Raw genomic sequence first — 17,201 nt, forward strand, 5'->3', positions numbered from 1 at the left:
CACTGTGGTTAGCACAGCTACCTCGCAGCTCCAGGGATTGGGTTCAATTCCTGGCTTGGGACACTGTCTGTGTGCGGTTTGCATGTTCTCCCCATGTCTGTGTGGGTTTCCTCTGGATGCTCCAATTTCCTCTCATGGTCCAAAGATGTGTGGGTTAGGTGCATTGGCCATGTTAAATTGCCCCTTATTGTCCCAGGATCCATAGGTTAGAGGGATTAGCGGGGTAAACATGCGGGGTTAGGGCCTGGGTGGGATTGTTATTGGTGCAGGGCCGATGGGCCGAATGGCCTATTTCTGCACGGTAAGGTTCCTATGATGAGATCTGAAGCTGAACCGTTTAAATTGGTTCCCCACATCCGTCCGATGTAACGTTTGAAATAGAAGCCTTCAGTGAACGAAGGGGACTTCCAGTCAAAAGTGCCATAGATAGAAGAAGACTTTTTTGCATTTAGAGAAAAGTAACCAGCTAAAAAGCCTCAATGTTTATTTTGGTGAATTAGTTGTTTTGTTCAATTCACAGAGCATTTCTCAGCAGCGATAAACTGAAGTACTTTCCATCCATTCAGACATTGAAGGGACCGCTTTGTGTTTAAGAACTGAATGTTACTAACGTCATTAGGAGCTTCTTTGTAGGATTTATTGCAAGGGAATTCAAATATTTTATGTAGACAGTCAATAGAACTTTAAGAGAACTTGTCTTTTTAGCTCCCTCACACTATTCTGCAATAAATGGTTTGAGGCAGATTCGCCGCAAACTTTTATTGACGTGCATTCATTGAAAGCAATCAACTGAAGGAGGGATGTTAAATCCTGATCGTTTAAAGTTTATTTATTAGTTTCACAAGTAGGCTTACATTAACACTGCAATGAAGTTACTGTGGAAATACCCGAGTCATCACACGCTGGCATCTGTTTGGATACACTGAGGGAGAATTTAGCAAGCTCAATGCACCTAACCAGCACGTTTTTCAGACTGTAAGTAGTCTCACAACACCAGGTTAAAGTCCAACAAGCTTATTTGGTAGCAAGAGCTTTCGGAGCGTTGCCCCTTCATCAAGTGAGTTCGTCAGTCAGTCAGTGCTCCAAAAGCTACCAAATAAACCTGTTGGACTTTAACCTGTTGTTGTGAGACTACTTACGGTGCCTACCCCAGTCCAACGCCAGCAACTCAACATCAGAACTGTGGTAGGAAACCCACGCAAACATGAGTAGAATGTGCAAACTCCGCACAGACAGTGACCCAACTGGGTCCCTGGTGCTGTGAGGCAGCAGTGCTAACCACTGTGCCACCATATATTGGGTTTCTAATGGTTCTACTACTTGTTATATTTCACTGCGTGCAATAGAACCTGACACAAGTCTTAGAAACCAACTGTTCATGTACAGAAAAAAAAACTTCAATTCATGATTTTTTTCAAAAAAGATTGTTCAACCCTCTAATTTTTCTTCCAATCCTCTCTTGAAGATGCTGATTTATAACTGGGTACAGTTTCATGTGAGCAGAGACAGTGAGCGAAGTCAATCTAATGGGCTGTAGCTCTGATCTATTGCAGCTTCTAAATTCTTCCCTTTGATGGAGTCAGCTTGATTTTCTTTAATGTGGCATACCAGTGGCACGATTCATTTAGTTTTAAGTGAACACACAAGCCTCAAGGACTTTTCCAGCGAGGCTGTCTGTTGCGCTGAATTTAGCCTGCCATTATGATTCCGGCTGGAGAACATCAGCTGATCCAGCTGCGGGCTTCAGCCCGTTTGGATAGTTAGCAGTGCTCTGGAGTCAGAAAAATTGAATTCCGAAACAAAGAAATAGTGTAAGAGAACTTAGTCAAGATGCCAGAAACTGAGCATTAAAATTTAAAGAGGGCCTCATTCTACAATGCTGAGACAAAGCCTCAAAATGACAAATAGCAGAATGCTGAAGAGATTCAGCATAATAACACTGCATTACACAATTATATCCCACTGGAGGACTCACAATGACAGACCATAGATATAGGAAGGTCACGATTAAATCCAGAGGGGAATTCTGAAGAACCTCTTTGCACAGTGAGTGTTGGATTCACTACCGCAGGGGGCGGTTCAGGCACAGATGCATTTAAAGGGGATCCAAGTAAATTTTATTTTAGTCACCGTAGTCCCAGATGACCAGAGACTGTGACTGGTGGTGATTTAACTTGAGGATCAGGTGATTTTCTTTTTCTGATTTGATTTATAATTGTCACATGTATTAACGTACAGTCAAAAGTCGTGTTTCTTGCGCACTATACAGACAAAACATACCGTTCATAGAGAAGGAAATGAGAGGGTGCTGAATGTTACAGTCATAGCTAGGGTGACACCATCTTGGATTCCATCTCTTGTGTAGTCAAAGATGTCTAATTGTTCAATTAATTGATGGGAAAATGTAGTTAGTTTCAGAAGAAAATCGGGGCATCTTGAATAATCAAATGGCTGGAATCTTACCACCGTTCACGCTGGCGAGATTTTCCCATCCCGCTGCATGGAACGGGCGATTGGGCTGGCTGCCAAATTCTCCAACTTCATTGCAGCAGGAGCGTGGCGTGAACGGCAGGTATGATCACATCGAGTAAGCACATGGGGAGAAAGGATGTGCTCAGTTGATTCGGTGGAGAAGGTAGAGAGAATTTTGTGTGCAGCTGGGATCAACCCGCTAAGCCAAATGGCCTGCTTCTGTACCTTCATTTCTATGTAATTTTATTTGTTTCTTACAAAGAATGAAACGTGGGGACCAACATCTTGGAAATTCACCCAAAAATCCACATTTGACTCTGTGGATAGAACTTGGCGTGAATCTACACAGAGATGAAAAGAAATTACTTTCCGCAAAGGGATTGCGAGCCTTTGGAATTCCCTGGCCCAGAGGGTGCTCCGTCATTCAATATATTTGAGGTTGAGATGGACATAACTTTTGGTCTCTCTGGAAACTCCCGTCTCTCTCCCCTACTCCCTTGAAACCAAGGTCAGCCATGATCATACTGAACAGTGGAGCAGGTTCCAAGGGCCATCTGATCTACTCCTCCTCCGATTTCTTGAGCCAATCAGATATTTCAGTGAAGTTGTGAGTGGCCCACACAGGTCACTAAAGTATCAAGACTTTGCTGGGTTCAAGCTGTTTGGAAATATCAGCTCCAGTTAGGAGATCTTCCCCAGAATCCTACTGCTTCTCTTGCCATAGAATCGGAGCGGACGAGGTGGACAATAGAAATGTCCGTTGATCTCGGACAGGAATTTCCGGTCTCACACAGGCGAGGCTGTAAAATCCCGGCCCTGGTATCAGCTGTGAGGTTGAAAGGAAACTGGTAAATCTGGCATGATCTGGCACTGGGTTACAGAGACCGGGAAAACCTTAGTTCAAATCCCGTTGAGGTAATTGAATTTGAATTTGATATATTATTATCACATGTATTGGGGTAGAGTGAAAAGTATTGTTTCTTGCGCGCTACACAGACAAGGGGATAAGGAAAGGAGAGGATGCGGAATATAGTGTTATAGTCATAACTTGGGTGGCCAGGAATCTTTCCCACTCTTCCTACCTGCCACTGGCATGGATTGGAAAGATTTGCAGATCGATAGTCAACCCTTTAGACTGAGTTATGAACACACCTTTCTTGATCATCAAGACCTCTCGAATCCAGAGGTCCTGGCTCAGAGGCAGGGACCCTACCCTTTGCTACAAGACCTCCTTGGCCAGAATGAGGTAATTTAGTCCCTGAAGATATCAAATTGGAGCGAAATCAAATCCATTCCTTTGTTGAGGTAGCCACAATAAGAGGTTTGGATATTGGGTGGACTTTGGCTGAAGAGAGCAGGCAATACCATAGTGCGTCAGTAGCCCTCATTGGATAGAAAAGAGGCCATGCGACCCAAATAAAGATAATGCGTATGATGTGGTGCAAGATCCTTTATGTCCTGAGACTTTTCATTGGGGAAAACAGATCTTCAGTTCTCTCCACATTGCTCCCCACAGCTCTGCACTGGCCAAACTGTTTGTGTTGGGCAAATTCATCATTAAAAATTGCCTAGCCTGTTCCCTCTACAGGACTCCCTTTGAAAATGGGAATGCATCCCAGAGACTTGGGATGGGATTTTCCTGTCCTGCTCACCGTGGGAATCACAGAGGGAGGAGGGGCAGATCATGCAAAGGTTTGTTGATCTTGGGCACGATTTGGGGTGAGCGCTGCCAGAAAATGCCGCCCCTTGGGGACCCAGAAATGCTCTCCAGGAAGGTGATTTTTAAACAGTGGCTGGATCCACTCCTGGCCCTTCATGTGCGTCTCTCAACACGAAACCAGCCTCTACCACCTTTGACCTTCTCCGTACATCCAGGAGGAGTCCTCGTAACAGCCGTTGACAATAATTCCAACAAAGAGATCGAGCGTCTGAAAGCGAAACCTGCATCTTGGATCTTTATTATGTTTGGGTCAGCATAGACCAGGAACGGCAATTAATTCCGATCATGATAAATTGATCCCTGGGAGATATTTTGGATGTCTGCCACTCTCTTGTCTTCTCAAAGCCAGAACAGTATTGTACCTTTAGACTGCATTAACAAGCCACTGTTCTGGATCTGTTCACTATTTGAATGACCCTTTGAAGAAAAGCATGCTGACAAAAATATTAAAGAACGTGAGAACTATATCAATCCAAAATCTCTCTGACCCCACCACCTTCTGACACAGGATGATATATGTAGCTTCTGTGAGCTATGTGGAAGTTGGTGTGTTTTCTTTTCTCCCCCAGTGCTGAAACATCACTGATCTGAAGCCAATTCTCTCAGCGTAAGCAGACAAACAAAACATTAACAGACTTCCTACGTTGTCAAACAAAAGGAATAATATCTTGTAGCTGCCAGATTTTCCAGCGTAATAACGTGTCTGTTTTTGACAAGTTATCAGAAGCTGCATTTCTTTTTTTTTATTCATTCATGGGACATGGGCGTCGCTGGCTGGCCAGCATTTATTGCCCATCCCTAGTTGCCCTTGTTCAGAGGACAGTTAAGAATCGGCCACATTGCTGTGACTCTGGAGTCACATGTAGGCCAGACCAGGTAAGGACAACAGATTTCCTTCCCTAAAGAACATTAGTGAACCAGATGTGTTTTCCCGACAATTGTTTCATGTTCATCAATAGATCATTTATTGAGTGCAAATTCCACCATCTGCTGTGGCGGGATTTGAACCCGGGTCTCCAGAACATTACCTGAGTTTCTGGATTGATAGTCTAGCAATAATACCATTAAGCCATCGCCTCCCCTAAATTTTCACCTGGTACAATTTTCTTTATTGTTGGAGTCATCATTTATTACCCATCCCTTCTTGCCCTTGATGGTGAGCTGCCTTCTTGAAATGCTGATGCAATTGAATGGCTTGCTAGGCCATTTCAGAGGGCAGTTGAGAGTCAGCCACTTTCAGGCTCTGGAGTCTGGACAGTGAGGTGTTCTCTGCCGCATTTCAACAGCAAAATTTCAGTACAAAATCTTTACATAGAAAGTTGAAAAATAGTTAATTTTACAAAGTACCAAATGTAACAAAATATTCTCCCTGGATAATTCATCTCTTTTTAAAAGGAGGAATCCTGATGTCAAAATGTTGGAAGAATCAAATAAAAAAGAACATATTGGCCAGGATTTTCCCCTCCTGTTTAAAACATAGAACATAGAACATTATAACGCAGTACAGGCCCTTCGGCCCTCGATGTTGCGCCGACCAATGGAACCAATCTAATGACCCTCTAACCTGAACTATTCCAATGTTATCCATATGCCTATCCACTGACCATTTGAACGCCCTTAAAGTTGGCAAAGTTTACATTTTCTTTACTCATTCATGCAATAATGGTGTCGCTGGCCAGCATTTATTACCCATCCCTAGTTGTCCATGGAAGGCAGTTGAGAGTCAACCACATTGCTGTGGCTCTAGAGTCACATGTAGGCCAGAGCAGGTAAAGACGGCAGATTTCCTTCCCTTAAAAGACATTTAGTGAACCAGATGGGTTTTTCCGATGATCCACAGTGATTTCATGGTCAACAGTAGATCCTTAATTCCAGATTTTTAAAAATGGAATTCAAAGTCCACCATCTGCTGTGGATCCGGGTCCCCAGAACATTAGCTGACTTTCTGGGTTAATAGTCTGGCAATAATACCACCAAGCTTTGACCTCCCGCTGCTGCAATGCTGCACTTATTACCTTTTTAAACATGTTGCCCCAGCCATGAAGAAAACATTATTCTTCAAATGATTTGTGGACTTGTATCCTACCTACTTCATGTAGAATAGGTGTATTTGTTTAATCATATGATTCAGGGTTAAGAATATACAGGTGGAGAACATTCATTGGATAATCACCTGAGCACACTGTTTATCATTTACTCGAAAGATTACAAAGCCACTTATTCACCCTGGGGTTGGGTAGTTGGGTTTGCTACTTGCTCCCTTCCTTCACCAGCTAGGGGAGTTTAATAGTGTCTTGTTGTTGGCCTTCATTGCAAGAGGGTTTGAGTTCAGAAGCAAGGATGTCTTAACTGCAGTTATACAGGGCCTTGACGAGATGGAGTTTTGTGTATGGTTTTGTTCTCCCTACTTAAGAAAGGATATACTTGCCATAGAGGGAGTGCAGCAGAGGATCATTAGGCTGATTCCAGAGTTGGCGGGACTGTCCAAGGAGGAGAGATTGTTTCGGCAGGGCCGGTATTCACTGGAGTTCAGAAGGGTGAGAGGAGATCTGATTAAAATGTATAAAATTCTAACAGGGCTGGACAGAGTAGATGCAGGGAAGATGTTTTCCCTGGCTGGAGAATCCAGATGTCGAGATGCCGGCGTTGGACTGAGGTCAACACAGAAAGAAGTCTCACAACACCAGGTTAAAGTCCAACCGGTTTATTTGGTTTAACTGGTTTAAAGCCTTTAAGACTTGATTAGGTGTAAAGACTCACATTCTGATCAGTATTCTGTAAACTGTGTGTGCCTTTATATGCCCTGTTTGTTATCAGAACTCCCCACTCAGCTGACAAAGGAGCAGCACTCCGAAAGCTAGTGGCGTTTACTACCAAATAAACCAGTTGGACTTTAACCTGGTGTTGTGAGACTTTTTACTGTGGAGAATCCAGAATCAGAAGACACAGTCACAGAATGTGGGGTAGACCATTCAAAGCTGAGATGAGGAAAGAGTTCTTCACTCAAAAGGTAGTGAACTTGTGGAATTCTCTACCACAGAAGGCAAAACTAAGGTTCTTCTGTATGTCACAGGTTCCATACATCACCAATTGGGCACTATTGACATCAATTTATCACCTTTGAAGAAAAATTGAATTTTTCTTCTATTGCTACCCTGGGCTCAAAGAATTAGATTATTTATTAGTGTAGGCTTACATTAACACTGCAATGAAGTTACTGTGAAAATCCCCGAGTTGCCACACTCCGGTGCCTGTTCGGGTACACTGACGGAGAATTTACCAATGCATCTAACCAGCGCATCTTTCAGACTGTGGGAGGAAGCCAGAGCACCCGGAGGAAACCCATGCAGACACAGGGAGAATGTGCAAACTACGCACAGACAGTGACCCAAACCGGGAATCGCACCCATTCTCCTGACGCTGTGAGGCAGCAGTGCTACCCACTGTGCCACCGTGTCGCCCCCAATTAGAGTTATTTCTTTGGTTTAAACAGCTCACCGACACTGCAACAAGTCTTGCATTCTAAGCCTAGATTGAATACTGTTTTCATATACGAGGCAATCTATCAAGCACTTCAGGGCAGGAGACAAGATGCTTATCACTTGATAAATGACCCTGCTCTCTCCTGCAGTTTCTAATCCCCTTCTTTGGTAATTCTTCTTGTTTTTGTTCACTTTATTGATACTTATAAGCAGTGAATCAATAAGCTGTCTTTTCTGAGCTGGATTTTATATGCTGTTCCGTTTCCCCAGTACATTCTCCCTGTGGTGAAAAAAGACATTGCCTCTGCTGCGATCCTTTATCGGGACTTCCAAACTGTGGAATTCTTTCTCTTTACTTCTCTCTACAATGTTGACTTTTAAGTCCCAGGATTCATGATGTCCAATTGTTATGTCTGATTTGCCCTACCTTCATACTAACTTTTTTTTTTAAACCCTAGTAACTTCATAGAAAAACAGCACAGTGACATAATGATTAGCACTGCTGCCTCACACTGCCCGGGACCTGGGCTCAATTCCAGCCTCGGGTCACTGTCTGTGTGGAGTTTGTACATTCTCCACGTGTCTGCATAGGTTTCCTCCAGATGCTGCAGTTTCCTCCCACACTCCAAAGATGTGCAGGTTAGGTTGATTGGCCATGCTAAATTGGCCTTAGCGTCCCTGTGTTAGTGGGTTTAGCCATGGTAAATGTGCAGAGTTATGGGGTTAGAGTGGTAGGTTGGGTTTGGGTAAGGTGCTCTTTCAGACAGTTGGTGCAGACTCAAAGGGCCGAATGGCCTCCTTCTGCACTGTAGGGATTCTATGGTAAGAATTATGAACAACAGTGACCTATACGACCCATCTTCCACCATTCACTAAGATCATGGTTGCTCTGAAATGGTCCAAGGGCTACTTTTCTGCCTGCCCTCCACCCCAATAACTCTTGATTCCCCTATATATCAAAACTGTCTAAATCAGCCTTGAATATATTCAATGGTCCAGTCTCCACTGCTCTCTATTTTTGAGAATTAAAAAGATTAACAATCCTTTGAGCAACATTCCTTCTTATCCCCATCATGAATGGGAAACCCCTTTTTTATGCTTGCCTCCCTAGTTCTAGATTTCCCCATGTGAAAACATTCAGTATTTACCCTGTCAAAGCAGCTTGGAACCTTATTGTTTTCCGTAAGATCACCTCTCATCCTTCTGAACTCCAATGAGTGTGGACCCAACTTATCATACAATCCCTAACCTGCAGGAGAAAGCCATTGAACCCATTGAGTCTGAACTGACTCTCTATCAGAGTATCCTACCCAGGCCCTTACCCCTGCCCTATTCATGTAACCCCACACATTTAGCACGGCTAATTAATTTAACCTACACATTTTGGGACACTAAGGGGAGACTTAACATGGCCAATCCACCTAATCTACACATCTTTGGAGTGTGGGAGGAAACCGGAGCAGCCAGTGGAAACTCACACAGATACGGGGAGAACATGCAAACTCCACACACACAGTTACCCAAGGCCAGAATTGAACCCAGGTTCCTGGTGCTGTGAGGCAGCAGTGCTAACCACTGTGCCGCCATGCCACCCTCAACTTGTGCAACCTTTCCTCAAAAGTTAACTCCTTCACCTCAGGAATTAACCCAGTGAGCTTACTCTAAACTGCCCCCAATGCAAAAATGTCCTTCCTTAAGGAAGGAGTCCAAGGTGGGATATTCCGGTTGAGCCCACTGCAAGTCTGGAAATTTCCATCCAAATTCATTGGGCCTTTTGATATCCATCAGATTTTCTGTGCTGTCCACGATGATTCACATTGCAAGTGTGATTGGAAAATCCTACTCTAACTATACACAGTGCTCCAGGTGTGATCTAACCAATATCTGTAAAACTGTAGCAAAATTCCCTATACTTTCATTCTCCATGCACCTTGCAATAAAGGCCAACATCCCATTCACCTGCCTAATTACTTGTATCTGAATGCTAGCCTTATGTATAGTGCCCTTGGCAAATATTCCCTGGTTGGGTTGGCGGTTCTTTATTCAGTGCCAGCCTGTGTCCAGCTGCTTGGCAACGTATGTGAGAAGTAACCCAGTCTGGTTATCTTTCCTTTTTCCTTCGATACTCGACCTGCCACCTGAGATCAAAGCCTCTTTTCGTCGACGACCGTGTCTTCAGACCAGCATCCTATATGGATGTAGCGTAGAGCTTTATAACACTGGGCAATTCAGGCTGCTAATTGTCACGCAACGGACTCCATCTGGGACAATGGGCAAAAGGCAATAGGTTTTTTGCAGATGGTGCTCCATGGAACCATTTTGTTTTATTCCTTAGTGGGAAATGAGCATCGCTGGCTGACCAGCATTTGGTGCCCACCCCAGTCATCCAAGAGCTGTTGAGAGTCAGCCACGATGCCGTGGCTCTTGAGTCACATGTAGGCCAGACCAGGTAAGGGTGGCAGATTTCCTTCTCTAAAGGATATTAGTGGACCAGATGATTCCATCATCCCAGCATGGTGGGAATCGAACCCGGGTCCCCAAAACACTTGCTGAGTTTCCGGATTAATAGTTTAGTGAAAATACCACTAGGCTATCAACTCTCCCCCCAAAGATCACTTGTTGAACGTACTTAATCTGGATTTTCTGCAAGAACAGAGGTATTTCTAAAGGAAATGTATCGATTTAATTTTGATTGTAATCTTGCAGTAGGAGACCAGTATATGATACAAAATTGTTTCAGAAAAAACTCTTCAATCTGTGAATTAAAATGTTAGTTAGCGTGGTGATGGCAAATCTATTTGAGGCTTTAAAGATCATATTGCGTGAAAAACATTGGGAATGCTGGATGTCTCTGCACTCTCTGTCAGATGATTGCCTGAACCTTGAGCTTAGACAATTTCCCTTTTCCATTGCCAGGGGCAGAATTTTCCTCCCTGCCCGCTATAGGAATCGTAGCGAGCGGGTCACAGACCATGCAGAGGTCCATTGATCTCGGGCGGGATTTTCCGGCATTGGGGTGAGCGCAGCTAGAATCCCACTCCAGATTTCACCTCTCTTGCATTCATTTGGCAGACGTCTCCCAAGCCCCCGCTGGCAGGTTCGGTCGCGGGGGGAGTGGGGGTGGAGGGTTGCGGGGGGGGGGGGGGCGGGGGTCGCTAGAAATCAGTTTTGAGCTGATGTGAATTTCACATCAGATCTTCCGCTGTTGCTCGGCGGCTCGGAAAACCCGCTAGCGGCCGGCAGGAAAAGAATTTGTATCCTGATAAAGGCATGACTAAATCATCCTCCCATGCCAGATTCTCCGCGGCACCAGTGGGCAAATATACCAGCATGAAACCCGTCTGGAACAATGTGACGTGCAGATGTCGGGACTCACCTGGATATTGCCTGGGGCTGCTTCCAGACGTCAGGATGGAGGCAACTAGACCTCAGAACACCAGAGCAGTGGGTGAGGGGATCATTTGTAGATGGACCTTTCAGATTCAGTGTCCTGGAAGGGTTCCATCTTCCAGCCTTAGAATGTTTCTGCAGATTCATCATCCATCTCCAGATGTCCACCCTCTTCCCTTCCCTTCAACATTGATAACGTTGGACAACTTTTCAATATGGCTCCTGGTCATAATGGCGGACTGTAAGCCGTCAAGTCACTGAATATGGTGTAAAACTCCTGGTTGCATCATTAGTGAGGTCACAGAAATATGATGCCTTTTCCTGCTGAACTCTGTGGTAGGGGACCCTTCACATTCATGTTCCAGAATGGAAAAATTCCACTAACTGACATTTTTAAAATTCATTTTATCGGAAGTGGGCATTGCTGGCAATGCCAGCATTTACTGACAATCCCTAATTGCCCTTGGGTGCAGATCCTTGAGTGCCATAGCACTTACTTACCTCGCTTGTATTAATCAGCTACTAATTTAAATACCTTCAAGCATTCCAGTTTAATCTAATAAACAAAGACAGGAGTTGACTCTTAATTCATTCAACAATCTCCCTTTATTTAACACTTTCGATACTAACTCAAACTTAAACAGTTGCAACACTTTTAACTCTTTATTGAACATTAATTTTAACTGAACTTTAACTCCAACATTAACGCGACTTACCTAACTGAAAATGGATACTACCAGCTTTGGGAAAATTGGCTAAATCTACATCTAAAAATTGGCTAAAACCCCAATATAGAATCTATCCTCGTACTCTTTGAAGATGTTCCCTCTGCGATGGTGAATCTCTGTGGAGTTATCCCTGGAGACAAAAGAGTGCAAGCGTCTTTTATCTACAAATTGCTTCACAAGCTTCCAGAAGATTCTCTGGCATCCAGCCGATTGTGTAACCGGAAACTGATCACATGATTTGAACAGCCAATGAAATGACTTGTAAACAACACCATTATGCTTGGGTCAGTTTGCATGTAAAAACCCATTAACCCAGTGCCATCAGGCCTATGCCAGAGTAAACAACTTCCCATATTTGATCAACACGGAAGCTTCAGCTCACAGTTCCGAGACCAGGTCGTGACTCTCAGCAACTTTATGACATGCATCTGGTTTTAATCACAAGTTGACCAAAAATCCCAGCATGCTTAACTCTCAGCCAGGATAACCCCTTTCAGCTAATACTGCCATTATTAGTGTTAAAATTGTTGTCATCATTCTTTGGCATGCCAAACTTCACTGCCAGGGGTTTAAAAAAAAGGGTGGTGTGGACAAGTTGGGCCGAAGGGCCTGTCTCCATGATGGAAACAGGCCCTTCGGCCCAACTTGTCCATGCCACCCTTTTTTTAAAATCCCTGGCAGTGAAGTTTGGCATGCCACAGGGACATAAGTTTGCATTAGGTTATGGTACCTGCTGCAGGCTCAGGATCCTGTACAGCTGCCAGAGTAGAAATCTTTATCATACTGGACAAAATCAGGCCTGTAAGAGATGAAATCATGGTATCACTTCATCACACATTCCTAACTCAGCATACCAGTGAGTTACAACTCTGAAGACAAGTGAATGTTTTGGATTTTGTTTGATCACCGTGATTCCTGTGGGAGGCATTGAGGCAACTGTTGGCAATAATATTGTGAGGGTTTGTATTCTCAAAGCACCTCAGTGTGCCCTCAAGAATTCCCCAAAGGATTCCCAACCACTGCATGACTTCACAATTTCATTTAATATGTGCTTAGCAAGACCACACAAATAATAAATGACCAACTGACAGGATGATCTGTTTCTCATGGTTTTTAGTCGAAGGCAGAATGTTGGACAGTTCATTAGGAAAACTTCCTGCTCGCCTTCAAATAGCAGCATGGGATTTTTTACTGAAAGGAGCCTCATGTGGCTCACTCAGTAATTTGATTTTGATTTGATTTGATTTATTGTCACATGTATTAGTATCTAGTGAAAAGTTATTGTTTCTTGCGCACAATACAGACAAAGCATACCATACGTCAAGAAGTACAATGTGGGATAATGCATTTTGGAAGGTCTAATACAGATAGGAAATATACAGTAAATGGCAGAACCCTTAGAAGTATTGATAGGCAAAGGGACCTGGGTGTACAGGTACACAGGTCATTGAAACTGGCAATGCAGGTGGAGAAGGTAGTCAAGAAGGCATACGGCGTGTTTGCTTTCATCGGCCGGGGTATTGAGTTTAAAAATTGGCAAGTCATGTTGCTACTTTATAGAACCTTTGTGAGGCCACACTTGGAATATAGTGTTCAATTCTGGTCGCCACACTACCAGAAAGATGTGGAGGCTTTGGAGAGGGTACAGAAAAGATTTACCAGGATGTTGCCTGGTATGGAGGGCATTAGCTATGAGGAGAGGTTGGAGAAACTTGGTTTGTTCTCACTGGAGCGACGGAGGTTGAGGGGAGACCTGATAGAAGTCTACAAGATTGTGAGACATGGACAGATTGGATAGTCAGAAGCTTTTTCCCAGGGTGGAAGAGTCAATTACTAGGGGGCATAGGTTTAAGGTGCGAGGGGCAAGTTTTAGAAGAGATGTATAAGGCAGATCTTTTACACAGAGAGTGGTGGGTGCCTGGAATTTTTTTCTGGGGGAGGTAGTGGAAGCGGATACGGTAGTGACTTTTAAGGGGCGTCTTGCCAAGTACTTGAATGAGATAGGAATAGAGGGATATGGTCCCCGGAAGCATAGGGGGTTTCAGTTAAGTCAGGCAGCTTGGTTGGTGCAGGCTTGGAGGGCTGAAGGACCTGTTCCTGTGATGTAATTTTCTTTGTTCTTTATCTTTGAAAGGAGAGGGGCAGAATGTAGTGTTACAGTCATAGCTAGGGTGTAGAGAAAGGTCAACTTAATGTGAGGTAGGTCCATTCAAAAGTCTGACAGCAGTCGTGACCTCAGACTTTGTATCTTTTTCCCGATGGAAGAAGGTGGAAGAGAGAATGTCCGGGGTGTGTGGGGTCCTTAATTATGCTGGCTGCTTTGCTGAGGCAGCGAGAAGTGTTGACAGAGTCAATAGATGGGAGGCTGGTTTGTGTGATGGATTGGGCTGCATTCAGTGACCTTGTGTAGTTCTTTGTGGTCTTGGGCAGAGCAGGAGCCATACCAAGCTGTGATACAATCAGAAAGAATGCTTTCTATGGTGCATCTGTAAAAGCTGGTGAGAGTCGTCACTGACATGTCAAATTTCTTTAGTCTTAATGCAGAGATCCGTCAGTGCTTCACTGAGATGAGAGCCTAGATTATGTGCTCGAGTCCTGGAATGGCACTCGAACCCATGACCTTCTGAGTGGGGTTACCAGCTGAGCGTAACCAGTACAACTTGTAAGGTAAATGAAGATATGGAATGCTTTTGGAGTAGAGAAACTGACCTAAGAGGGGTTTCTGAGGTGGCAACAACACCATAGGAGAAATGTAAATGCTGCTATTATAAGGGGTGAGTGATATCCTTTCTCCAGTTGTTTATAGAATCATTCTTCATTGAATCATAGAGCACAAAGGAGTCCCTTTGACCCATCGTACCTGTGCTGGCTCTTTGAAAGAGCTATCGAATTAGTCCCTCTCCCCTGCTCTTTTCCCAGAACTCTGCTTGTAGCGTCCGAGGGGAGATGAGCAGAAATGAGTCGTAGGTCACCGCCTCCAATCTAAGGGATGGAGGTAATCATTCATTATTTCTCTTCACGTCCTAACATAGAAGTGGAACTAAATGGTTTATCCAATGGCCCAGCCTCTGACGCCTAGTTGTGCCATATGGAGTCTGAACTTCCCATGTTCAGTTTCTACACTAAACTAAGCAAGTGGGTGGTAGGAGTATCACATCCTGCCTCAGTATCTCTGTTTTAGGGAGAAGAGAATTGGATGAGGTGCTAAATCTCTGAGTACTCAAGAATCTCCTCAAGAATTACTCCACAGTCAGGTGTCAGGGAACACAGATCTTTTATTCAGTCTACTCGCTTCACACTCCAAATGTTGACCGCCCACTCAGGGCAGATCCCAACCAGCTCACCCCAGGTCACCTGACCTGTTCCCTTAAAGGGGCCATGTCCCAGCATACGTAACACAAGGTTCCCACATTATTCACCAACCTGGCAAGCTTTGGGTGGACGTTCCGTTGGCTGCGATACCTTCTGTCTCCCAGTTTCAAGCTGGCAGTCGTGCTGGCGAGACTCGGACATGAAGTTTGGAAAAGGTACCATGGCGACCAGGGGGTGAAGAGAGAAAATGTGTGAAAGCTTTCACAAAATTGAACAAGCTGCGTGGCTTATAAATATGTAACACACCAAAACTAGGCCATTTGCATCAATCTAGAAACTAAATATTAATGTTTAATGAATAACGTCTGTTGCAGCATATCAAAATGTCTTGAAGCTGAAGCCTCTTGCTGAATATTGAACTATATACAGCTCCTAGTTTTTGTTTCCCTGCTGAGCAATATCAATATTTAAATAGCTCGTAACAAAATTTATGTTTCAAATTGATCTTAAATCGTAAAGTGCTTTTAAGGATAACTTCATTCTGCTGTCCTACTTTGTTCTGATAACTTACAAAATCACATGGTGGTATTGTGAATATTTAATTCATCAGTACTGAATTGTTTTTTAATTCACTTTTGGGATGTGGATGTTGTTGGCTAAGCCAGCATTTGTCATTCCCATCAGCAACGCCCCTTCTTATCCATTGCTGTATGTATCTGTCACTGGTCTCTAATGTTGAGTAACTTATATAGAATCAGAGAATCCCAACAGCACAGAAAGAGGCCATTCGACCCATTGAATCTGCACCGACAACAATCCCACCCAGGCCCTAGCCCGTAACCCTACTTGTTTACCCTGCTAATCCCTCTAACCTACGCATCCCGGGACACTGAGGGGCATTTAGCACGGCCGATCCACCTAACCTGCACATCTTTCAGACTGTGGGAGGAAACCGGAGCACCTGGATGAAACCTACACAGACACGGGGAGAACACACAAATTCCACACAGACAGTGACCTAAGCTGGGAATCGAACCCCGGTTTTTAGGCACTCTGGGGCAGCAGTGCCACCATGCTGCCCCTGTACGTGTGTAATGAAGAATTGATTAACCTTTCCGAGAACTAGCATCACCAGATTGTAGCCAGACTTTTTACCAATCGTGTCCCTTTTGGTTTCTGCCTACACTTTTTCCTTCTTTCTTGCGTGTGGGCTGAAAGGACCCGGGTATGGTGAGTTTATTGGGGAATTGTGCTGAATAATAAATACAGTCATCTTTGAATTTGTACAACGAAGATGAACCAGGATCAGTGGCACAGTGGTTAGCACTGCTGCTTCACAGTGCCAGGGACCTGGGTTCAATTCCTGGCTTGGGTGACTGTGTGGAGTTTACATGTTTTCCCAGTGTTTGTATGGGTTCCCTCTGGGTATTCCAGTTTTATGAAATGCTTGGACAGGTACATGGATGAGAGGGTTGAGGAGGGATATGGTCCAGGTGCATGTCAGTGGGACGAGGCAGAAAATGGTTCGACACAGCCAAGAAGTGCCAAAAGGCGTAATTCTGTGCTGTAATGTTCCATGGTTCTATGAACCCCTCAGGCCCATGGTGCAGATTACCACCAAGAGGGAAATGGGAGGAGATGGTAGACTTCTCTTTTCCAAACCTTCAGAAAATCAGTTGTTCCGTGTTCAGTTATTTGACTCTAGCAACAGATCAGTGCTCACTGTGCTTGATTGGTTAAGCCTGAGTGTGGACTCAGGACTAAAGTTAAATAGGCAATGCAAGAAGACCTGAGTTGTTTGCAGCCATTTTGACATTGCAGAGAGATCCTAAAGAACTGTAAGTCTGCTGCACAATTGGAAACAAGTGTCATCTCTGCAACGTCTTGAGATTTATAGAATATAAAACAATCTGGATAATGTTTCGTAGCTCGGTATGGCTCTTGTTCTGACCAAGTATGCAAGAAACTACAAAGGGTTGTTAATGTAGTCCAGTCTCATGCAAGCAGGCCTCCGGTCCATCCTGCTGCCTCGGAAAAGCAGCTAGCATTGTCAAGAACCCCAGACATACTCTCTTCTGCCTTCCCTCAGGAAAATGT

The 17,201-nt window shown here is 44.2% G+C and overlaps 1 protein-coding gene across 2 annotated transcripts in view; it reads left to right on the plus strand.

Moving 5' to 3' along the window:
• Positions 1–17,201, plus strand: part of LOC145359118 (inactive phospholipase C-like protein 2) — a 249,864-nt gene that overhangs the window by 192,797 nt on the left and 39,866 nt on the right. The window lies entirely within an intron of this gene.

Source organism: Carcharhinus amblyrhynchos, chromosome 27 (assembly GCF_965287045.1).
Source record: "Carcharhinus amblyrhynchos chromosome 27, sCarAmb.v2.hapA, whole genome shotgun sequence".
Taxonomy (NCBI): Eukaryota; Metazoa; Chordata; class Chondrichthyes; order Carcharhiniformes; family Carcharhinidae; genus Carcharhinus; species Carcharhinus amblyrhynchos.